Source organism: Phytophthora parasitica (genome assembly GCF_000247585.1).
Source record: "Phytophthora parasitica INRA-310 unplaced genomic scaffold supercont2.11, whole genome shotgun sequence".
NCBI classification, from domain to species: Eukaryota; Oomycota; class Peronosporomycetes; order Peronosporales; family Peronosporaceae; genus Phytophthora; species Phytophthora nicotianae.
The window spans coordinates 1,013,438-1,014,164 of NW_008648997.1; positions in this window are offsets into that span (position 1 = coordinate 1,013,438).

The window sequence follows — 727 nt, forward strand, 5'->3', positions numbered from 1 at the left end:
GGGGCATTTGGATACAAGGGAAAGTCAGAGTTGGTGGTGATAGAGGGGCGCCAGAACTCTGGCCACTACATCTACACGGTGTCGGAGCACCTGCTACCTTTCGCCCACAAGAACTACGGTACAAACTTTGTCTTTATGCAGGATAATGCTTCAATCAATGCATCGCACGAGATCACATAGTTTCTCGTAGAGATTGGGGTGCAGCTCCTTTCCTGGCCAGCTTGCTCGATCGATCTTAATATCCGATTGGGAATGTATGGGCAGTTTTGACCAGAAAAGTCTACAATCACCGGATGTAGTACAATTCAGTCGCAGAGCTTACTGTTGCCGTCATACAAGCTTGGGAATCAGTCACAATAGGGAAATTACACGACCTGCTGGACTCCATGCCATCTCGCTGTTTTAAGGTCGCCTGCAAAAAGGGAGACAGAATTGACTATTACGAACTTGGCTACACTTCGTTTTACTAAAATCAAGTCAAATGTTGTCCCTCAGTTTTGCCGTGCTGCCAAATCGGTGTAGTTGTATGCCAACCCTCGCACACGCTTCGAAATCTAGATTGTTAGCACAAACCCTCCACTGTTCTTTATGATTGGAGGTACATATCTAAACAGCGGCCTCTATTTCGACCAAAAAACCGAGTTATGACCTAGAATGTGAGTGTCCCAAACCATTTGTCGCATAGTGTAGTAATGGGATAACTGCCAATTGGGTCCGCCTTCGTTGC